The sequence below is a fragment of the Gopherus evgoodei genome, chromosome 9 (genome assembly GCF_007399415.2).
Source record: "Gopherus evgoodei ecotype Sinaloan lineage chromosome 9, rGopEvg1_v1.p, whole genome shotgun sequence".
Lineage (NCBI taxonomy): Eukaryota > Metazoa > Chordata > Testudines > Testudinidae > Gopherus > Gopherus evgoodei.
The window spans coordinates 90,330,397-90,354,809 of NC_044330.1; the positions used below are offsets into that span (position 1 = coordinate 90,330,397).

General features: G+C 43.2%; 1 protein-coding gene across 1 annotated transcript in view; it reads right to left on the minus strand.

Moving 5' to 3' along the window:
* Positions 1 to 24,127, minus strand: part of PAK3 (p21 (RAC1) activated kinase 3) — a 193,251-nt gene extending 169,124 nt beyond the window's left edge. The window contains exons 1-2 of the mRNA XM_030576247.1: positions 24,111 to 24,127; positions 23,283 to 23,477 (exon numbers count right to left, since the gene is read on the minus strand). The gene's annotated coding sequence lies outside the window, so the exon portion shown is untranslated. The remainder of the gene's footprint in view (positions 1 to 23,282; positions 23,478 to 24,110) is intronic.
* Positions 24,128 to 24,413: the final 286 nt, after the last annotated feature.

Genomic DNA, 24,413 nt, shown 5'->3' on the forward strand with positions numbered 1-24,413 from the left:
AAACCTCCAATGTAAGCTCTGTGGGGCAGGGATCATCTTTTATTTCTGTGTTCACGCAGTGCCTAGTAGAATGGGGGTTCTGGCCCCTTACAGGGTTCCTAGCCGATATGATAATTCAAATAAATAAAATAAATACATAATAATAAGAGACATTAGGAATCTCTTCGTGGATCCTGTTATTTGCCAGTTTCAGCTCTTTACCCTGACAGATCCAAAAGCTTTGCAGTCCAATCCATAGGGTAAGAAGGGACCGCAATGATCATCCAGTATAACCCCCCACCAAGATGCAGGACTTGTTGTGTCTAAAAACCATCCAAGACAAATAGCGATCCAGCCTCTTTTGAAAACCTCCAGTGAAGGCACTTCTACAACCACCCTATGCATTCTGTTCCATTATGTCTCTGTTCTTACAGTTAGGAAGCTTTTCCTGAGATTTAATCTAAATCTGCTATGCTGTAGTTTGAACCCATTGCCTCTTGTCCTGCCCTCTGTGGCAAGAGAGAACAACTTTTCTCCATCCTTTTTATGCCAGCCTTTCAAGTATTTGAAGACCCTTATGTTCCCTCACCCTCCTTAGTCTCTTTTTCCAAACTAAAGTTAACATAACCATCCTTCAGCCTTTGCTCATCTAGCTTGCATTCCATCCCTTTGATCATCTTTGTCGCTCGCCTCTGGATACTTTTCCAGTTTCTCTACATCCTTTCTATACATTGGTGACCAAAACTGGACACAGCATAGGTGCTGGAACTAGAGGTGCTGGGGATGCTGCCACACCCCCTGGCTTGAAGTGCTTTCCATTATATCCAGGGTTTATAGTTTGGTTCAAGGGCTCTCAGCACCTCCACTATACAAATTGTTCCAGCACCTTGGGACACAGTACTCCAGCTGAGACCTAACCAGCACCAAGTAGACTGGTACTATCATGTCCTGTGACTTGCATACTATGCCTCCGTTAATGCAACCTAGAATTGCATTTGCTTTTTTTGCAACCACATTGTGTTGCTGACTCAAGTTGAGGTTGTGATCCACCACAATTTCCTGATCCTTCTCAACAGGGCTGCTGCCAAGCCAGTTATTCCCCATTCTATATTTGTGCATTTGGTTTTTCTTCCCTAAGTGTAGCTCCTTTCATTTGTCTTTGCTGAACTTCATTTTGTTGTCTATAGCCCAGTTCTCCAATTTATCAAGATCTCTCCAATTTTTAGCTCTATCCTCCAAATTATTGGCAACCCTCCTAGCTTTGTGTTATCTGCAAATTTGATCAGTATGCTCTCTATTCCTATATCCAGGTAGTTAATGAAGATGTTAAACATCGGACCCAGAACTGATCCCTGTGGAACCCCACTTGAGACCTCCCTCCAATCTGACATCATTCCATTATAAATCCATGCTGGTTGCTAGTGATTACCCTTCATCTTCCAGGTTTTTGAAAATTGAATGTTTTATACATTGCTCTAGTAACTTCCCAGGTACTGAAGTCAGGTTGACTGGTCTATGGTTCCCCGGCTCTTCCTTTTTACCCCCATTTTAAAGATGGGCACGACGTTAGTCCTTCTCCAGTCTTCTGGGACCTCACCTATTATCCAGGAGTTTGCAACTACTATTGCCAGTAGCTCTGAGATTTCTTCAGCTAATTCCTTCAATAACCTGAGGTGAACAGCATCAGGCCCCACTGACTTGAATTTATTCAAATTGGTCAGAAGATCTCTGACATGTTCTTTACTTATCCTGATCAGCATTCCTTCCCCTTTATTGTCTATGGTAACTTCGCTAGTCGTCTGGTCACGTTATTTTTTGTGAGAAATGTACCAGACCTGAAGAAGAGCTCTGTGTAGATTGAAACTTGTCTCTCTCACCCACAGAAGTTGGTTCAATAAAAGATAGTGCCTTACCCATTTTGTCTCTCTAATACCCTGGGACCTACGTGGCTGCAACACCACATACATTTACATATATTCAAAACATATTGTTTGCTTGCATCAAGTTTACCAGATTGCTCTGTATCAGTGTCCTGTTCTCTTCATTATTTACCACTCCCCCAGTGGTTGTGCCATCTGCAAATTTTATCAATAATGATTTGTATGTTTTCTTCCAGGTCACTAATAAAAATGTTAAATAATGTAAGGCCCAGTGGGTCCCAGATTGAGGCCTACAGAGTTGCCAAGCAACAGAAAGTTCTGCCTCAAGTAGTTCAACAGACAACAGCCTCATGGCACCTGATTACCTCCCTGTCCTATATAAATCCAAGGTCATTCCAGGATGTGTCCAGGCCACAGTGTGGAGCACTAGCTAGCTGCCACAACCACCCTGCATTCTCTGTTCCTGAACTCCCAGTGTTGACCTCAACTCTGACTTGCACTTTGACTCCTGCTTGAACCTCAGAACACACACACAGACCCCAATACCCAGTACTGACCCTCGGCCTGATCCCTGACCTGTCTCTGCCCTTCAGCCTGACCCTTGCCCTGACTATCAACCCTAATTTGCAAAGCTTAATATAAACCGGTAGATCAAAATGCTTTAAACGTTGCACTTGAGTGAGAAGGGGAGAGGAGGGGGAAAGAAGAGCCCTGCGTGGAAGTGCACCAGTAGGAGCAGAGAGATAATTAAGGACCCTATCCCACAAGCCTGTCTCACATGAGTAGCCCCACAGCTATATGCCTGCCAGCACGAAGAGTGATAATCATATTCGTCAGCGTCGCAAGAGCAGCCCCTGCATATTTCAGGCTAGAGTCACACCTAAGTGAATGGAGTTAAAGGACCGAATTCTTCCCCACTGTATCTTTAGACCCCAAAACACAGTTCTTCTGCAAGATACAAGTATGTGGGGCAATCTGGACAGATGCAGTTGGCAGCACAATTGCAGACAATGTATTATTAAGGCAGAGAGAGTGAGAGGTAGAGCCAAGCAGAAAGAAAAATGAACGCAGAGCAAAGACCGCAGCAATCTGTCCTGCTTAACATAATTTGAAAGGCCTATCTTTATACAGAATATTTTGAATAGACATGCATATTTACAACCTCCCTTTCCTTCCCCTCCAAAAATTCCCAAACTGCTACAGTCAATGGCCCTCTGTAAAACAAACTAAATATACATAGCTTTTCAAAGCAGGCATCAATTCACCAAAATATATAATCCTTTAAACTCTTGTGCATCTTAACATTTACTGGGCCTTAGGCAGAAAAAAAAGAAAAGAAAAGGAAAAACTCTGCAGTACAGCTGTGAAATATGAAATGACAGGAATGAGAACACACTCCTTTCTCCAGAGTAAGTGCATAGTGAGCTGCAAGTGTTTTGATCTACCAGTCTAAATTAGGCTTTGCAAATCAGTTGCCTTTATAAATTATACACACACACACACACACACACACACACACAGAGCCAAGAAATACTGCTTGCTGAGTGTAGCTCCCCGCTGCATGCAAGGGGGATTTGTTCTGATAACAGTGGTAACAAGCAGAAAGTCCATGAACCAAAATGGGGACAAAGACCCTCAAAGTGCAGTGTTGTTGTTTTGTTCTTTCTACTCCAGGAGAAGCCTCTCTCTTTATTAGGAAGTGAGGCATAATTGTGCAAGAATGGAAGGATGTGAATCATGCCAGAAAACTAGACACATTTCTAAATCTGTACAGTTGAAAGTGATCATCTAATAATATTATAAAGGAGAAACCTAACAATTAGGGAGGACTGACTGTATGGTTCATTTTCTGAATGAGAGCCACCCAAATATGGCCAGATATTTTCAGCCTATATTCTAGCAGTGGTGCAAATCTCTTCTAGTTCTGCCGTGTAACAGACTATGTGCTACTTCTGCTACAGGGATTACTTTGTTTGTTGTCTCTAATCATATGCTACAATTCTAATCTATCTAGGGCAGGGATTGTCTTTTATTACATGTGTATACATGTGTTTACAGTGCCGAGTACAGTGGGGCCCTGATCTCTGACTGGGCAAATAATAAATAATCACCGCCACCAGAGAAGTTCTGTCTATGTAACTACTTATATCATCATGGTATCGGAGCACTTCACAATCAATGATGGATTTATTCCTGGTGAGCCAGGGACATACCATCTCTATTTTACAGATGAGAAACTGAGGCCCAGGATAGGGTAAGCCAAAGTCACACAGGAAGTCTGTGGCTGGGAGAGGAATTTAATCCAAGTCTGTCCAAATCCAGTGTCTTAACCATTAGACCACTTTCCTCCTCTGGCCTTCCTGATACCTCTTCTTCTCAGATCAATGAGACCAGAACATGTATAGTGTCCGTTCAGAAAGGAACCAATAGTGTATGGTGTAGTGGGATGACTATGGGAATTTTCTGTAATATTTTTAAGATCTGTATGAGTCGGCACCCAGTGGGCGCAGTAGGGTTAGAATGCTGCTTCTGGGGCACAGCAGGAGACATGCAGTGTTTGTGGTTGGCTGAGGTGATATAAGTGGGTCTTTAAGGACTGGCTGGAACCAAAACTTATCAATGGGCGCCCCAATGACTGAAGAACTGACACTTAACACCAGGAGGCCCCCAGCAGGTGGAGCACATGAACTCAGCATGGCTTTGCAGCAAGCGGACAGGGGACTGAGGGGTGATAGGAGGCCATGGTAGGAACTAGGCTCACAGAGACAGAGTAGAGCTTACCTGGGACCAAGACAAAGGGACAGAAAGAGACAAGCAGCTTGGTAAGTCCTTGGTGTTGGCCAGTCTAAACTTTGTCTTAACCTTGGCTTCTCTACACTAACCTAAGGCCTGCCTGGTGCTGTCCCCCATTTGACTAAAACCCTACTCCGTTTTGACAAGGCTTCATGGAGTCACTGCCGGTACTTGCTGAAAGTCATTGATCCCCAGTGGGGTTAAAGTCTATGACCAGGAGTCTGCTTCAGTCACATTCACTGGGCAGAGCTCACAGTGAGGAACAGGAGGGCTGGAACCTAGAGACTTAATCTCAGAGGCTTTGAGGCCATTTGACCTACCCAGGTGGAACAGGGTGACCCCTTGGAGGTCTGGCATGCTAAAAGAGGCTAATTACAGGCTAGGGCATAGCACAGATCCTGGAAATCCATGACATGTGGTAATAAATGAGGCTAGGTCAGATGATAATAAATAGGATGATGAATACTCCAATATGCAGACAATTACATTAGCATTTCCAAACTAAAGCTCTTACTTCAGAGAGACTTGCACACAGGAAACCAAATTTAACAGTCACAGTCATCCCACTTCTTAATGTATTTTTCCTCTTACGTTCTCTAGACACAGATAAACTTTCTCTGATCCGTATTTTATGGTGACTTTCTTGAAAATGGAGACTGCTAGCATTGTGATAAATGGCTTGAAAGACTAGCAGCACGGCAGTTTCTGCAAGTGTATCCCTGTCCTCTGCAGAAATGTTTCTTGGCAACTTCTCAAAGCAACAGCTCTCAAAGGATCATGGCAGATATCCTTACACCTCCTTCAAGAAATATCACAACAAAGAGATTATTGTTCCTGTTTCTGAAATGATGGAAGCACATTAGGGTAAAAAATATTGATATATCTAAGTACTAACTCTTATTTCTAACACAAATCAGTTCTGGCCCAGTTACTGGCTTCCCTCATTCATCAGAAACCAAATTATCACTATCAACAGTTTTTCTACTGAACAGCACATTTTTATGTCAAAGAAAAACTAAAAACATACCTAAAACATTAAATAAATCCTATCAATTTAAAATTTACCTACAAAAGAACAAATTAAAAACATCAGAACTAATTTAGACATTGTAATGTTTTACTACTATGTAATTTAATTTGCCTGTATGCATTGGTATAAACTATAGATGTCAAATATATGTACAGGCTGAAGAGGGTTTACTGCACTGAAAAAGAACTACATTATCCACGACAATATCTCCAAGATCTAACTACTTATGCATTCGATAAGCAGAATATTTTGCACTAGCTGATGATCCCTTTAATATTAACATATGCAAATCCCTGGTAGTGCATATAAGTAAAGCTGAACAGAGGACAACAATTTCATTTCATGGCAACTTTAAAGGTTTCTAAATTTATTTTCATTCCAGTGTGGAATGAAAACAAAACCTTTCAAAAACTTTTATTGAAAACTGCATGGTTCTGAAAACAAAAATTTCAGATCAAAACTTGAGCTTTTTGATTTGAGAAGTTCTTACCCATCACAACTGGAGGGGAGAGGGATTCTGAATCTAAGTTTGAGATGATCTTAATTCATACAAAGAACGAGCAAAAGACAATATCAAAATACTGTAGTTTTTGCTCTTAGGTATTTATAATATTGGCTGCATAATGCAATGATACTCTTCTAAAGCTTTACTAATTGCACCAATTAATAGACTCATTTTTTCACTCATTTGAAGTGTTCTTATTTGATTCACATATGATTGAAGAAATGGAAATGTAGAAAAATTAATTAAAGCTTCCGTGCACAATTTAGTGCTCTGCAGACCACCACATGTGCATGTACATAGGTCTATATATGTACTGATCATTGTCTCTTTTTCACAATAGGGTACTGTAAATATGTTTTGCATTCTGGAAACGGCTGAAGTGTTTGTCCTAATGGTTGGAGAAAGAACTCTCAGGTTATATTCCCAGCTCAGCCCTGATTCACTATTTGAACTTGGGCAAGTCATTTCCTTCAAATTCCTCCTTGAAATTCTTTGCCGTGATACCTACAACTAACAAAAATACTTGACAACAGCTAAGCTGCTTCTCTGCTGAGACCACTGCTTATCATAATAACCAATAGTGTCTTATTTCCTTGTACTCCCCATGTTTGTATGGACCTATTGTCTTTTGTCTTACGTTTGGATTGTAGGCTCTTCAAGGCATATGTATGGGGCACAGTGGGGCTGCTCCATGACTAAAGCGCCTAGGTGTTACTGGAATAATACATAATAGCCACCCCTCAATTTAGCCATCTGTAAAATGGGATAGTAGTTCTCACATCTCAAAATGGGATTATACTTTTTATGATAGGGGTGTTATTATGATAGGGGTGTTATGAGGCTTAATCATCACCCAAAGTACCAAGATCCTTGGATGGAAGGAACTACTTTATAATTAAAGTCCCCTGAACTAATAAGTGCAAGCATAATTATTGTTAGAAAAGGCTTTATTAAGTTACTCACAATTGAGAATTTAGCCATTTGATTTGCCAAGAAGATTGGATAAAGCTGATGATCATGTCCTTTAAACCTCAGCTGGTTTAACCAGCCTGCTCCCTTTGGCACTTCTAAAAATAATCATATCATATAATTTATTTATTAATTTTGATTCATATCTAAATATCCCTTCATTCCTCTGGGGGGCTTTTACAAAAGTTAAAACATACAGTAATCAAATAAATTTGTCCTAGATAGAATGAAATGTCCTTTGTAGGACAAATAGAGAAACATTTTCACAAAAACCAAGGAAGGCCCTTCACGAATTTGCTCAAACCAATTGCAGCTTGGAAGATGGCGCCTTTGTCTAAAATTGGTAGTTATCACATTTTACTGCATTATTAAAAGTGACAATTATTTCTGGGTTTGTACAATTAGAACTTCTGATATTACGGAAAATAACGAATGCACCACTACTGTTCTGGATGGCCTAACACTAATAAAGCAAACCTATTCTGAATGCCCAAGGCCAGGACCTCAGGGACAGCAGATGGTGCCTGGGATACCCATTCTCACATTAGCATAAGAAAAGCATTGAGTGGGCCACAGATTGCCTGTAAGCAAGCTTTCTGTTGTCCACACACTCTCTCGCCTTCTACCAAATGGGACAACAGCATTGTTTTGGTTTTTTTAATTTAGATAATCAGTGCTTCATTACATAGAGAGAGACCTCATTTCACAATCAAGTCAAGCAATACAGAAGCCCACTTCCTTTGTCACTAGCTGGGCTCTAAATGCTCATCATTCAAATTCTAGGACACACAACAAAAGGAAATGAGCAGTGGTTGATAATATGCATTTAAACACTTAGGACCAAATGACCTCTGGATCTTAAATTAGATTTTTTTTAATGGCCTCTAATTCTGTATGTAGTCAAATGCAGCTGCAATCACTTGCAAGCACAAATGGTACTGTTCAGATATCCAGCTACCTGACTGAACTCTCAGTTCAGACTTGTTGAGATCCTATCATCTGGGGGCAGAATGCATGGCAGACACAAAAATAGAGTCCAGACTCAGGACTCTGAAAACTTGGGGGTCAGGATTTCACCCCCAACAGCCAATGGACAAATTCCCAGTGACTTCAGAAGGGCTAGAACTTCATTCTTGGCTCTCAATATTTCTCATCTAACTTTCTGCACTTTTCATGACTTACCACTGGAGGCCCAGCAACACTGAACGAAGCAGCAAGCAAGTAAAAGCGTCACGGTGTCTCTCCCAGGAAGTCACAGAGTCCATGGTATCACATGCAATCTATCATGAGGTGTTTACATTTTTCGCTATAGAGTTGACTTCCACATTTATTACTGTGAATCATGAAACTCATGAGTAGAATCTGTTTCTGAAACCACCACCATCAGGATATTTTGTGCCCTAGGCGAAACTTCCACTTTGCGCCCCCCCAGCTCACCCACCAGAGCATCACTTATTATAAACTTCAAAAAACGAATACAGTGAAATCACATCTTACGCAGGGGTTAGATTCTAAGGTCAGCATGTAAGAGGAAAGTCGCGCATAGTGAAAATTACCATAAAGTACAGTACATACAGTATACACTAGAACAGGGGTCCTCAACCTACGGCACGCGTGCCAAAGGTGCTATATGAGCCAATTTTTTTTAATGGCAGGCTGCAGGTCCTGGCCACTGCTGAGCCCGCTGCTGGCCTGGGGTTCCATTCAGTCACCCAGCAGCAGGCTGAGCTGGGCTGGCAGCAGGCTGGCGGCCAGGACCCTGGCTGGCAGGAGCCAGCAGACATAACCCCAGATCGGCAGTAGGCTGAGCAGCATGCATGCCGTAGGTTGAGGACCCCGTTCTAGTGTATACAGTGTATACTGTGTATACTGTAGTTTATGATAATTTTCACTATATGTGATTTTCCTCTTACCCACTGACCTTAGACCCTAACCCCCTGTCAAGGTTCCTTCCCCACTCTGAACTTTAGGGTACAGATGTGGGGACCTGTATGGACACTTCTAAGCTTAATTACTAGCTTAGATCTGGTATCGCTGCCAACATCCCCCAAGCACTACTTTTTTCCTTGGGTAGTTTTGAGGGACTTCACCAATTTTCTGGTGAACACAGATCCAAACCCCTTGGATCTTAAAACAAGGAGAAATTAACCATCCCCCCTCCTTTCCTCCACGAATCCCTGGTGAGTCCAGATCCAATCCCCTTGGATCTAAAAACAAGGAAAAATCAATCAGGTATTAAGAAAAAGGCTTTTAATTAAAGAAAAGAAAGGTAAAAGAAAATCCTCCGAGAGAGATTAGCATACCAGCTACTCTCACAGACAACAGATTCAAAACACAGAGGATGTTCCCCTGGGCAAAAATTTAGTTACACAAAAAAATACCCAAATACCCAATTTGATTCTACCTCTAATTGCATGACAGGTTACAAAGAAATAAACATAAACCTATTATTTCCTTTCTAAAACTTACTACTCTGATAAGAGGCTGATTCCTTGATCTTTTTCACTCCGGCTGAAACTGAAACTCTAAAATAAAGGAAAAACTTCCCTCCTTCCTTTTGAAACATCTTGTTCCCTCATTGGTTCCTCTGGTCAGGTGTTAGCTAGGATAGGTGAACTTTTTAACCCTTTACAGGTAAAAGAGGCATTAACCCTTAACCATCTGTTTATGACACCCTCGCATAAGATGTGACTCCACTGTAGTTTAAAAAAAATTTGGGGCACCGCTTTTTGGTGCCAGGACAGTTAGCCAGGGTTGAAATCACCGCTAAACTCAGCTCAGAGGTTTGTGTGTGTTGATGGGAGGGGGGTTATGGCAACATCCAAGTGAAAGCCCAGGTTAACCCTGCAGTGAAAACATACCCTCAAAGGGAAGGGAAAAGGCATGGTTAGCACACTCTAGATTTCCCCGTTCATCCTTGTTGCCTATATTGTAACTTCTATGGCTTACTACTTTGAGATAATGTCAAAGAGAATTTTTAAGTTGAAAGCATGAAGCCCTGTAAGTTTTGCATGGTGTAAACAACAGGAAGCTCTACGCAGAGCAGATCAAAAGAGTTTACAAAACAAACCCACCTGATTTGATAACAGAAGTCCCAGGTTTAGTTTCCTATGATTCTGGGAACTTGTCCACACTCGCAGCTCTGTAGCTGCACTCAGGAGCAGCGCCAGGGTTTCTGACGCCCTAGGCGGACGGCCATTTCGCTGCCCCCTGCGGGTCCGGTGGACCTACCGCAGTGATGCCGGCAGACGGTCCGCTGCTGGAAAGGCTCTGGTGGAGCTGCCGCAGTGATGCCGGCGGACGGTCCGCTGGTCTAAAGGCTCCAGTGGACCTGCGCAGACATGACTGCGGTAGGTCCGCCGGAGCCTTTAGACCAGCGGATCATCCGCCAAACTGACTGCGGCAGCTCCACCGGAGCCTTTCCAGCAGCGGACCGTCCGCCGAAATGACTGCGGTAGGTCCACTGGACCCGCGTGCCGCCCCCCCGGCAAAATAGCACCCCCCAAAAATTCTGGCGCCCTAGGCCATTGCCTAGGTCGCCTAAATGGTAGCGCCGGCCCTGGCTGCACTGCTGTAAGTGCTTAGTGAAGACACTACATACAACCAGGAGAGCTTCTGTACTCCACCTCCCCAAGAGGTGGTAGCTATGTCGATGGGAGAAGCCCTCCCACTTACATAGCACCCTTCACACTGGAAGTTTTGTCTGTATCACTGCATTGCTCAGCTGAGCGATTCAGTTACAGTAAGTTTGTAGTGTAGACCTGGGCTGAGGGTCATACTATTAGTTATTCAGAAGTATTCTGAAAACCACTAGATATTTGTGAAAACTTTCATGGATCTAGAAAGTTCCAAGAGTTTTAACTGAAATACCATTAGTCTGAAAGGGTGCACCAGAAAGTGCTTTCTTTGTTAAATGCTGCCTGTTTCAAGGAATTTAAGTCATCTTCTTAGAAAGCAGAAACAATTCCACAGGAATTAGGCCTCCTCCCCTCTACATTACAAAGAATGACTAGCAAACATTTAACCAACAACTCCTCTTCCAAAGACCATTCATCCCAAACTATTCTACAAATCCTTACAAAGACTTCTGAAGAAAACCAGGACTGCTTTGTGAAGGATAAGCAAACAGACACACAGTACCAGTTGGCATCTTCATCAAAAAGTGTCCATGTCTGCTTCCAAGACAATAAGCACATGCAGCATCTTGCAAGCTTCCTTCTTTCCCAAAAGCACCTGCTTGAGAAGGAGCGCCATGCATCAATGGAAAACAAAAAGCAATTTCGGAAGAGACACTGCCAAAATAAAAACCTTTTTTTTAAGTGCCTTCATCTCTGTGACAATTAAAACATTTTAGCATAGTAAGAGAAGGAGTTTTAAGGATGACTTTTGAAAGGTACAGAGAGCAGTGAGAAGCCCAGCTCCCAAAACCAACTTGGGCAGTGACATGCAGCCAGCTGGTTTCACTTCCAGATTGGGTTTTGAATGCGGCAGTGCCAGGGGATGCTTCAGTCCCTCTAGAACCCATATTCAGAGACATTTTTAACTTAAAAAAAAAATCTCATGAAAACAAATTATATTCACATTCGGCTCAGTCAAATGCCCTTTAAGATGAAGCCAAAATAAGGGCCTGAGATCTCACCCCTTCACAGAGCTGTCCCCAGACTGTAACACAGCAGGGAGAGGAAGGGCAGGATTAATTCCCACCTCTCTCTCTCCATCCAATACACAGAATGAATACCTGCTTCCACCACTAAGCTCAAGGGGCAAGCAGGAGATCCAGGCAATCCACAAAGGCATCTACTCCCCCCTGCCCCACCCCAATCCGGCTCCTTAACAGAGCAGTTCTGCTGATAGAGCATTATTGACCCTAGGAATCCCCTATGACAGGAGCATCCACAGCATATGATAGAGAGTAGCGCTAAAATTCTGCATTGTTTGAAGGGGATGATGCCCCCAACCTACCTTATTCCAGCTCAATCCCCAGCCTTGTGGCGTTCCAAGGAACGAGACTCCCGTGCCATGGATACAGACTGGGGTCTTACTGGGACAATAAGGCCCTAAATTCTTGTTTGCCTAAACCATAGATACCTTACTCTTAAACAAAACCCTGACAGAGCTAGTGAAGGCGAATCACTCAATACCACGCACAATCCCAGCCACAGGCTGATGGCAAGGCAGCTGAGAATAACATATTTATGCACAACACAAACTGGCACAAGGGGCAGAGGAAAATCTTTTGTTGTTGCTGCTGCTCATGTAACACAGTTGTCGTTCTCTAAAGCCAATGTACTAATTGCCAACTGACAGAGTCATCTCATCAGTTTATCTCTAGCAAATACAAACAATATTTCAGCATTACTAGAAAATGCAAGAGGCCCCATCTGAGCAGTGAGAACACTAACTTTCTCTGCCTCTTGTTTAGTGTTCATTTCCCTTAGATTCATAAAATCATAGGACTGGAAGGGACCTCGAGAGGTCGTCTAGTCCAGTCCCCTGCATGCAAGGCAGGACTAAGTATTATCTAGACCAGTGCTACTCAAAGTGGTGGTCCGTGGACCGGTGCTGATCCGTGAGCCATTGGCTGCTGATCCGTGGCAAGTTTCCAGGAAAGAAAGAGAGAAATAATAATATAATTTAAAAATCACACCGGAATTCCACCAAGAATAATCATCAGTCGATAAAAGTCGACAATATTAAACAATATGTTTTCAGAAGCACATATTATAATATTGATAAATAAACAAAAAGGTCTGCCAATTTTCATTTTATTCATTATATTGTTTCTGATATAAATTAATATTACTATGAATGTTCAAGTAATATTTTCTTGGATCTAGTCATTTTGCAGTATCCGCCCAGAGGCACAGCCTTTCAGTCAGTCTTCAATATATTTAAATGGGAACCTCTCTACATGTACGCCACACTCCCATTCCAATTAATACCGTGAAGAATGTTAGTTTTTCTGATCTGATGTGCTACGTGCCTATGCAAAAACAATAACAACATGGCACAAATATGGTACCGGTCCCTGGGAAATATGGTACCAAACCCTGGCACATTGGGAAAAAAAACTGCCGGTCCACCACATCAGATTGTTTGAGAAGCACCGATCTAGACCATCCCTGACAGGTGTTCATCATTGGAGATTTTTAAGAGCAGGTTAGATAGAGATTCCACAACCCCTCTAGGCAATTTATTCCAGTGCGTAACTACCTGACAGTTAGGAAGTTTTTCCTAATGTCCAACCTAAACTGCTCTTTCTTCAATTTAAGCCCATTGCTTCTTGTCTTATCCTCAGAGGCTAATGAGAACAATTTTTCACCCTCCTTTTTGGAACAACTGTTTATGCATTTGAAAACTGTTATAATGTCCCTCCTCAGTCTTCTCTTCACCAGATTAAACAAATGCGATTTTTTAACTCTTCCCTCACAGGTCATGTTTTCTAGACCTTTAATCATTTTCGTTGCTCTTCTCTGTACTTTCTCCAATTTATCCACATCCTTCCTGAAATGTGGCGCCCAGACCAGGACACAGTATTCCAGTTGAGACCTAATCTACGCTGAGCAGAATGGAAGAATTGCTTCTTGTGTCTTTCTTACAAAATTCCTGCTAAAACATCCCAGAATGATGTTTCCCTTTTTTTTTTTCCAACAGCGTTACACAGTTGACTCATATTTAACTTGTGATACATTTTAACCGCCAGATCCCTTTCCATAGTACTCCTTCCTAGGCAGTGACTCTCCTAACCTAGTAGTTGAAAAGTACTAATTCACCAAAACCAGCCTGGTACGGGTGGAAGTTTCTGAATATACTTGAACATGTTTCAGCCAATGAGATTGGTGTAGCACCACTGAATGACAAGAACCATTATCTTAGTGAGGGGTCTAGAGAGACAGACAATGATTTTATGGTTAACAAACAGGATGGAGAGGAAACCAGATTTCTGGCAATACTGCAAATGGAACATAGCCCATACAAAAGACATGTGTCAACTCTCAGCACTATTCATCAGGCAGGAATTATAACTATGGCAGCACACAGCAGCCATGCCTTGAAATACTACCACTAACTCAGTGGTGGGTGTGTCTGTGAGGGTGATTCCAGAAGACAAAGATTCTGTTAGTGCACCTCTCCAGAGTGATGGTCACATTTTGCCGTAAGCGAAGTGCCATCCAATCATGTCAATACTAAGACTTTTCACATTCATTCCAGGCATAAATAGGAGGAAGATCGCTACAAAGATAATTATAAAATGTCACATTTATAAGATCTTCCAGCGCATGCATGCTGTAGAGCTCCAGGAATAGAAGTGTGACAATGTACTTTTTTTTTTAAATAAAAATTTGGACCAGCTCTAATATCAAGTCTATTCTTCTCTGATTGTGTTAGAAGACCAGCTGGGTGGTCTACTAAAGAATGTTTATTATGCACTACATCATAGCTGACAGAGTGGGGGGTGTTAAAGTTTTAACAAAGGCAGCCTTTCTTGATTATTTTTGTTATTGGAGTTAAATATTAAAAACAAACATAAGGTAGAGACTAGTATGGGTGACAGATTGTTCACCTCCTAAAGGATTTTTATACTTTCCTGTGAATCACTTGGTGCTGGCCACTATTAGAGACAGGACACTGGACTAGATGGACCTCAGTTCTGCTCTGATCCAGTATGGACATTTTTATGTTTGACTTAAAAAGCAACAACACTACAGCAACTGCCAGGCAGTGGGTCAGTTTACCCATCTAACCTCTTGTCTTATTATAGAAGATAGAGGGTTTGATTATTGCCCTCTCCGCACTTCTGCATAAGTTAGCCATAGAGGACTAATCAGAAATTATTACTGAAAATTCAATCATCATGCTCAGGTCAAGGTTCATTGACCTGCCAAGGCTTTTGGAAAAGGTTTCATTAACAAAACAGGAATCGCCCTTAATCTCGGGAAGGAGCAAAGACTTGCTGAAGGGGGAGGGGAAGAATTTAATCCCTCAATTTCTCAGTCTCAGGGTTTAATTTATATATTTACAAAGGGCCATTATCCAGTAACTTAGGCTACATATTATACATCATTTTCAAAGCTGTTTCTTCATTACCTTAATTTGTCTAACGGATTAGGAATTTCCTTGGATACACTTTGATTGTAAACTCTTTGGTGCACAGACCATCTTATCATTCTGTGTTTGTACAGCACCTCGCACAATGTGGTCCAGGTCCATGACTAGGGCTCCTTGGCCCTACCACAGCACAAATAATAATGGACCATACTCACATCCACAAACTGAATCCTGCTAGGGCAGCTGCTCTAAAGGGTTGATTCAGTGCTAGGAGAGCAGCTTTAAATAGCCAGGGGTTCATGGAAACTCAGCACTTCTCCTGTCCAGGGCTGTACTATAGCACTTCTCCTGTCCAGGGCTGTACTATAGTCACTATAGTCCATTCCATGAACATATATTCCAAGCCAGGATTTAGGGAGCCCCTCTGTGATTGGACTGGACAGCTCAGGCTGTGTTTAGGCACTGTCTGCAGGGGTTAATAGCACCAGTATAGCCGACCCATCCTCATATCAGACTCTGTTAAGCCCACATCAGTATAAGTCACCAGTTACACTAAAGCAGCATATCTGCACTAGAGATTGCACTGGTGCAGTCACACTGCTGTAGCTACACCAATGCTAAAAACCCAGTGTAGAGAAGACTTTAGTCCAGAGCCAGGGAGCACTACGAGGTCTGCCTGTTTTCCGTAGCCTGAATAAAGGGCTATTTTATATTCGTTATATCAGAATCAAGTCTGTTCTCTACCACTAGGGACACTATAGAGTTCATTGACTTTCTACCACTAGGGACACCATAGAGTTCATGGATGGGATGGCAATAAGGGTACATCTACTCAGCAAATGAAGGTGTGATTGTAGCATGGGTCAGTATACCCATGCTAGCTTTAAGATAGCTATCACAAGTAACATTAGTAGTGAAGACGTGGCGACACAGGAGTCAGTGCAGGCTAACCACCCCAGTACGACCCCCTGGGGGACTCTGAGAACATATTCGACTTGCTAGCCTGCACCAGGATCTTGCCTTTGCATCTTCACTGCTATTGTTACCTGCACTAACTGGATTCAATCTAGTGTGGTTTCACCTCTCAAGGCTACAACAACATCTTATATTCAGTATAGATATACCTTACACCTCTGAGAGAGCTGGGTTGCAACTAACTCATAGCACCACTTTCCCACCCCTTCCTATGGGCTTTCTGCTACCGGGGACCCACAACTACTGAGCCTGATTGGTCTCTAAATAAAAAAAAACATTTCCACCCTGAATAATTGCACAAAAATACATTTGGAGCTTTGCATGAAGGTTCAAACGTAAACCAAGATTTGCAGACCCAGGATCCTGGATTAATACATGATCCTCAGGCTTACTTGTACTGTAGGAAAGACATCAGGAGCTGCAAGAACTGCAGAGCCCAAGGGACCAATATTTAAATCAGAGGGATACAGTGAGATGTATGTTTATCGACAGACTGACTTTAAAAAGATGTGCAAAGTGCAGGACCTAAATTACCTGACCTGGCACCTCCGATTGATACTTCAACATTGCATCACCCTCATTCTAGTATAACCCAAAAGTAGAAATGGTTGGAAGTTTTCCAGCAGAATGTTTTTCTGTTGGAAAATGCCATTTAGTTGAAATCAAAAAAATTCAGAGAATGAAATTGATTCTGATGAAATTTCATTTAAAAAAAAAATCAGAACGGACCATTCCAAAAAGGTCAAAATGGAATTTAAAATGTTGGGATTTTCTGCAGAATGGGAATTCCCAATTTGACCAGCTTAACTAAGCATCATAGGAATTAAATCAGGACCAAGCCTTATTAGCTAAATATGAATGTTCAATATTTACTGGGAAATCACAGTGTAAGGTTATTAATTTTTTGACTAATCGAAGAAGCCTATGGAAATAGGGAATACCAAGTGGTACTTTTGAAGCTGTAGAAAGCTCGCTCACACTGCTCATGTATTATATTATTACAAACAGGAGCGAATGGCACTTAACTGGGACCCAGGAGAACTGGGTTCAATTTCTAGCTCTGCAACAGATTCCCACTATGACTTTTGGCTAGTCACAATCTCTCTGATCCTCAGTTCTCCATCTGTAAAATGGGGATAATACTACTTCCTTTTTACCACCCTTTGCATGTCTTGTTTTAGGCCTGATATTGCAATTCATAGTCATGGGTAGACTGCTGCACATATGGGGAGTCTCCTAGAAGTCACCACCCACGCTGTCATTGGAGAATCAGAGTTCTCAGTATAAGCTCTTGAGGGCAGGGACTGTCTCTTATTAGATAAATGTACAGTGCCTAGCACAATGGGCCCCAATCTTGGCTGGGGCCCCTAGTTGCTACTATAATACAAATCATAATTGTACTTAATCTGGACTTTCTTCAGCAAGGTATGGATCAGCTATCAGCCCATCAAGCTGTTCAGATCCAGCTTGCTTCACTTCCACAAAGTTAGACTCCCCATGCCCATTAACATTTACAAACATTAACCCCAAAACCACCAATAATTCCATCCTCATTCTCGCAACAAAACCAGAATGAATTTAAATTACCAACAAGCTGAAATAAAATGCATGTGCAAAGAGCCAATACTCAGCAAGAAAACAGACAGAACTGCCCCAGCAAAACACCTGAGATGTTTAGCTTCGCTACCAGTATCTCAAATGTTCTCCCATCAGTGCACTCAGAGTCTAAACCCACTCAGGGAACTACCATGTATAGCCTGGTGTGCTCTTGACAGATTGTGGTCTCGTAGCCAGAGACAACGGTTAGATTAAGAACCCCCAGCAGTGACAAAACTTCTGGATGTTGATGCAATAGAGCAAGATTTACAAGGAAAATGATCAGGAGTAAATAAAGAAATAAAAATGAAAGGACCTTACCGGGACCTAGCCCCATTCAAGGGGTTAAGCCTTTGACTAGGTCAACAGACCCCAGAGTGCTATTAATTCTACACAGAATTGGGAGACTCATGGTTATATATATGTGTTTTAGAATAGCTAAAAGTAGTTTATCTGCATAATTTAAGGTGATGTTTATTGATGCCCTGGGGTATTTTAGGGACAATATTGTCTCTGCAGAACATTACCACTCAGCTGTTCTGCCAACTAGTGACAATCTGTTTAAAAATACTAGGGAGCACGAAGTCTGTAGTCTATAAGCACATGTGTGTGTGTGTAGTCCAAAACCTCTGTGAAAATAACCTTCAGGAATGGCAATTCTCCAGGAGCACAGTTTGAGCCAGCAAAGATATGAACAAACAATCAAGGCAGCTAGGTAGCTAGATATCAGATTTAATGTATGCTGCTAGCATAGATAAATATTCAGATTTAATTTGGTTATGGAGATCAAAGCCCCTTTAAAAATGTGTTCACATTGTGCAAATAAAATTTGATTCTTTTATTTTAATTTTTGCTCTCCTAGCTTGCACACAATGAGCTGGGATATATTTGCAATGCTCTGGCTGACTGAAGCTATTTTATATATATTCATATCTCTGCAGTCAGGAAACCAGATGCAAAAAAATTTCACCCTATGCTTTCTGTTATGCTGTGGGAGCTATTGCTTCACCATACAGAAGTGGAGGTTACAAACCCCTTGTATCATTTGATTGTACACTGTTTACCTGTTGCTGCATTTCACCCCAGTGGTGGCTGCATTTCAGTATTGGGTAAAGTGATTTCAGTGCAATGTGCCAATTACTTTGGCCTTCTCTGTGATAAATGACAATGTAAACGTACGAGATTATTACCATTATTACTATCAACCCTGAAGGCTACTCTGTGTCAAGGAGAAAGTTTCAGTTATATAAATTCCAATCTCCCGGTTTATTGCCACTGACACCGAGTGATTACATCATTAGTAAGGCTTAGTTTATACAAAACCCATTGTTGACTCAAACAACCGAGTTACAACATGATTAAAAGGTAGAGGCAAGACCTAACCAAGCCCCATAAACCATTAGACACAAGGCTCTCCACTGACGGTGCGACACTCCCAAAATAAGGAAGCGCTTGGTAAATAAAGTTAGGCTTAGCGTGGAATTGATTCCACTGGCACAAAGACTAGGCCGATGTGACTGGCAGGGATGGTCTTGATAACACTAGCCCTGCCTCAGTGCAAGGGACTGGATTAGATGATCTACTGAGGTCCCTTCCAGTTCTACATGTCTATGGTTAAGTCCTGTCCACACTACAAATTCTAAATCAAGCTGTAAGCAGATCTGAACCATACTGAAACTAGGCCTCCTCACTCAGTTACAGGGCCCGATACTCCTCTCCTCTCTAGATTCCACTTGGAGCTGGTCATTTATAAAAACAGATACTACATTTTCTTCTGAAGCCATGGGCTGCACATTAAAAGAGCCAAGTCAAGAGCTCCACTCCCAGCCCTCTTTCCCTGGATACTCAGTCACTCCCTTCTCTGGCTGTTGCGCTCAGACCCCTTAACAGCAGAACACAGGCTCACTTTAAATGGCAGATTGCTCTGATGTGAGCCACTATGTGACAACTTCTGTAGGCTCAATGTGGGCTTGAGATTGGCTGGCAAGAGCTGTAGGAAGAGCAGCTGATTATAGCAGCAGTAGTATTAAAGGCAGTGCTCAGTGCACAGATGAATACTTGCAGAAGAGGGAGTAAACTGCCTGTTAACAGAATCCTGCTGAACAGGGAGAGATGGCAAACACCACTACGGACAGAAAAATAACATTAAAAGGTACTAGAGAGATTAGCAATACAAGCAGAAAACAACAAAATGTATTTCAGCTCAGGAAAATGCAAGTTATCACCACTAGAGAATACCACTTCAGCATATTCTATCCAGTCCCATATTATACCAACTTCTAGGTTTCCCAATATAGATTCTTAACCAGTATCACACTAAAGATCAACACTATAATCAACCTCACACAAGCATCAGTACTTTCCCTGGATACATCAGCTCAGGAAAAGTTATTCTTAGAAAGAAAGAAAGAATCTTTCCTTTCTCCAGAACTAAGTAGCAAAATGGGAGGTGTGCTTTACAGACCATTCTTAAAGCTCTACAATCAGGTTCCCGCAGCACCAGTTTGGCAGTAGGGTAAGCTACAAATGTTGAACTTCTAACAATAGTCATTTTAGTCTGTTTTAGAAAGAAAGCAGGACCCTGTGCATATGGTATAGAGCTTGAACTTGTAAACTATCTTCAAGACAACTTCACATTTTCCTGAGGGATAGGAGTAAGATTGAGTAACTGGTTGAAAACTTCCTACTTGCGCCATCTCACTGCTCCCAAAATTATTTCCTCTATCCCATTGTTAAAACAAATACACTCTTGTATGCCTTTACCGATTCCCATGGTATGTCACTGGCCATGTCCAGACTAGGTATTAAAATCGATTTTAGATACGCAACTTCAGCTACGGGAATAACGTAGCTGAAGTCGAATTTCTAAAATCGAGGTACTCACCCATCTGGACGGCGCGGCATCGATGTCCGCGGCTCTCCGTGTCGATTCCGGAACTCCGTTCGGGTCGATGGAGTTCCGGAATCGATGTAAGCGTGCTCGGGGATCGATACATCGCGTCCAGACTAGACGCGATATATCGATCCCCGAGCAATCGATTTTAACCCACCGATGCCGCGGGTTAGTCTGGATGTGGGCACTGATCAGTGTGACTTTATGAGATGCCTGGCTATTGCTCAGTAATGTAACAGCATGCAGATGAAAATTTTCTTGCTTAAAAACTGGATTAAGTTCTAATGCCTTGTTTTTTTCATTTTGAATAACTAGGTATGTTGGACCACAGAAATGCAACTGCAGAATTCCTTTGATTTCCCTGTTCTGTATGTCTCAACAAATTAGAGATTGATGAGCTTTCTTCTTTTTTGACTATGGTTCTTGACAACAGCTAGAGTGACCATATTTCCCAAAGGGAAAAATGAGACACCACACAGGGCTGACCCAAGCCCCCCACCCCAGCCGCTCTCCAGAGCCCCCTGGCTGCTTGATGGAACACTGTTTCCCCCCCACCCCCCAGTCACTCAAATCCCACCAGCCTCCCCACATGCTGGAACCCTGCCTGCCCCCCTGTGCAGGGCTGACATCTCCACTTCCCCACCCCCACAAGTTCCTCTAACTACGCTGCACCTCACTTTTTTGACAAAAAAAAAGTCAGAATGGACGGGACAGGGCTTAAAAAAGGGACTGTCCTAGTCAAAATTGGATATTAAGTGGTCACCCTAGTCACCACATCTTCACTTGGTAAGAAGCTAGTGGAGATTCACATTAAAGTTAACATAAGTGGAAGGAAGCATGAGTATATGGGATGGCATTGGACTCACAATCAGCAAATCTGGGGTCACTTCTCAGCTTGGTAACAGACTTCCTGTACAACTTAAGGAAAGTAATTTCATCTACCTGTGCCTTGGCTACCCACTTAAGTAATAATAAAGTGAGTAGATTTTCTACAAGATTTTATTTCAAGCAAAGTCCAATGCACATAAGATCCAGTTACCAGTGTGTTAGTCTAACACAAAGGACACTAGATTCTAAGTGTTCAAGTCTCTCAGCCATAATAAACAAATAGAAGCAGCAACGGAAGAGAGATTCAAATACAATCAGTCCCTTTTTTATCCAAAATTAAGAAATGACTGTAAGCTTTCCTCCTCAAAAATTTAAAGCAATAGCTGTGCTAACCCACCTGATCTACACCAGTGATTACATCAACTAGTACATTGGTCCCTTCAGTTAAGATAAACTCATCCCAAGCTGGATCCTTGTACGAATCTGACAATCTTGCTTAGATAAGAAATTGTCAGCCCTGCTGGCAGGGTGAGCAATTTCAGCCTTAGTAAGATTTCCACTAGGCACGACATGAGAGTAGGGGAGGGTACGTCATTAGATCACTTGCTGCTGGAAAAAGGGAGAAGAATTTTTCTGCCCCAGACCCGTTAAGTCAGTACTGTGCATCAGCTCCTAAGCATATGCGATTTTCCTGCATGAAGCCTAAGGTGATCTCCCTGCTCACTATCACCACTGGCCATCATTGTGGCTAGAGCAGGAAATACAGTCTTTGGGTTTCCTCTTTTTAAAAGAAATTTGGGTAAATACAGTAACAAGAATAAAGTGCCTGCTCCCAATACAGTCAATGGCAAGGCTCCCCTTTACTTCAGTGGTGCAGCATGGGGCCCATAGTTTTAGTTTGTACTTGTTTCTGCTGAACAAGTTAATCATGATCCCTGTACCTGACATGGCTCTTACATGCTGTTCATCATCTTAAACCACTGCTTTAGTAATGTTAGATTAAGATACTGTATTTTTGCCTGACCTGAAAAATAAAACTTTTTTTTTAAATTGCTGGTAACACAGAGAGAGTTTTAGGTTGTGAGTGGTTTTAAAAGAAACCCATTAAAATTATTCTCTTCCTGAGACTCTGAAAGTGACTAATACAATAGAATCATAATGAGCCTTGAGAGTCTAGCTACAAAAAAAAAACAAAAAAAAACAATGAAGGTATCAAAAAATCGGGGAATTTCCATCTATCCAAAATAATTATTATTCTCAAAACGTTAGTAGCACAGGTAACGCCCAGACTACAGCTGTGTGCATGCAGTGTACTGACACAGGATTAAACAACCTGGCCCACAGGTATATTTTAAGAAACACTGATAGCGATTGCTCTCCATCCTCCCTTCAGCACTCAGTCCAGTTACACTGCTTATTTAAGTGCCTTCAGTCTGTGTACACACACACCCGTCTAGTCCTCCTCACACAAGTGCAGACACCGCCAGCAGAGAGGCGCACGCAAGAACATTTTTCACACTGACACTGCTCCCTGGAGTCTCAGACTAACCAGGTCCGGCAAAATATGGAGAGAGCGAGCCAGGCTTGTCCCCCTCCGCTGAAACTGACAAGGAGAGTTTTGCATTTGACGAGTGATGAGACTGACCAGTTGCTACCCCGACTCCCTCCTCTCACTGCCGCATCAGATCTACTCCCCGGCTTTGTTTTAAACCAGCTGCCTTTCTTTTCCACCCCAGACGGAGCTCTGCAGGGCAAGCTGGCAAGGCAACAAAGCAAATGACAGACCTTCTCTCTCGCCTCTTCTGTGCTGGGGAGGGAACGTTTCCTCTCCCTGGCTTTGCCTGTCGCCGCTTGGCAGGAGGAGGCGAGCAGCACAGACGCTTCCTCAGGGATGCTCCAGTTTCTCTGCTGGCTCTCTCTTGAGGCGTTGCAGGATCTCTGAGGGCTCATCGGCTCCACATTGCTCGGGCCGGTGGGATTCTTTATTTAAAAAAAATTATCTATATTATTATTATAATATATTCTGGGGACTTGTGGTTCCTGCATCCAGGCGGAAGTGAAACCCTTCCCCCTCCCTCCTTCCTCTGAGCTCAGCCCAGCGGAGAGGAGAGAAGAGGTAATTGCCAGTCCCCGCGCCGAAGGGCAGGCGAGTGGGAGTGGGGATCTGGGTGTTTAAATCTGCACACCGGAGGCACATTAGATTGTAGGGTGTTTCCTGCAGACAGGGCGCTACGGAACCAACAGTGCCTCGGGCGTTATTCACGGGAGCCTGTTCCAAGGCAGCCAGGCACGTGTCCCCCGGTCCGCCAGGGGCCTGCAGGGTCCCGCTCCGCTACCGCCTGCTTCGGCGGAGGCGGCGTGTGGCCGGCTGCACTGAAGCCCCTGAGCCGAGCCCCTGCAGGGGGGATGTTCCTCTGCCGCTTTCAGTCCATCCAGCGCCTTTCACCTCCGCCCCGCCCCAGACCCCATCCCCAGTGCCCCAGGCGGGGGAGGAGGAGAGAAGCCAAGAAGGGGGCGGGGGCTGTCGATCTATTTCACCCCCCCCGCCCTGGGTAAAGTATCCCCAAGGGAATGGGGAGGGGGACTTGGGGCTCTTTTCGCACCCCCCGCTACCTGCAGGCTGAGCTCCCAGCATGAGTGGGCAGGGCAGGACGGTTTCCCTTCTCCACCCCATCCAGGACCTCGGGCCCCCTTTCTTCCCCCGGGAGCGGGGGTGCTCCCGCTGCAGCCCGCCCGGCGAAGAGCAGGCACCGTCCCCCACCGCCCCGCGGAGCAGGTGCACAGCCCAGCTGCCTGCTGGCAGGGCCAGGGAGGCGCAGCTGGACGCAGCGATCGGCGGGGCCTGGCGAATCTCAGCCAGACAGCGGGATTCCCCCAGCCGCAGCCTGCTCTGCATAATAAAGGAGCGGCCCAGCG